A 342-nucleotide genomic window follows, 5' to 3' on the forward strand; every position below is an offset into this window, starting at 1 on the left:
CCAGGGGGAGAACGGCCGCGCCCGGAGCCAGCCTCTCATTTTCCACCGCAGACTCCAGGGAGCGGGGCCCCCTCCCTCTCCGGCCAGTTGGCCCCGTGGGGGCCTCCGCACCCCGCCGGCTCAGCCACGCACAGCCAGCACCTGCCGGCCCCACCGCTCGCTCGGGCTCCGCGTGCGCGATCCAGCTCCCGCCTGCAGATCTGCTGGGGGCACACGCGTCTCCCGCCGCCCTCTGCACGCCGCGCCCTTCCCCTCCTGTCCTGTCCCCCACCCCGACCCTGTCCGGTCAGGAACCTGTTTGCAAGTCAAGCAATATCTCCGTGTTTTGTATATACAACCGCT

General features: G+C 70.2%; 1 protein-coding gene across 1 annotated transcript in view; it reads left to right on the plus strand.

Moving 5' to 3' along the window:
* Window positions 1-342, plus strand: part of RAB11B (RAB11B, member RAS oncogene family) — a 2,732-nt gene that overhangs the window by 2,040 nt on the left and 350 nt on the right. The gene's annotated exons all lie outside the window — the stretch shown is intronic.

Source organism: Tupaia chinensis, unplaced genomic scaffold (genome assembly GCF_000334495.1).
Source record: "Tupaia chinensis unplaced genomic scaffold, TupChi_1.0 Scaffold000668_1, whole genome shotgun sequence".
NCBI classification, from domain to species: domain Eukaryota; kingdom Metazoa; phylum Chordata; class Mammalia; order Scandentia; family Tupaiidae; genus Tupaia; species Tupaia belangeri.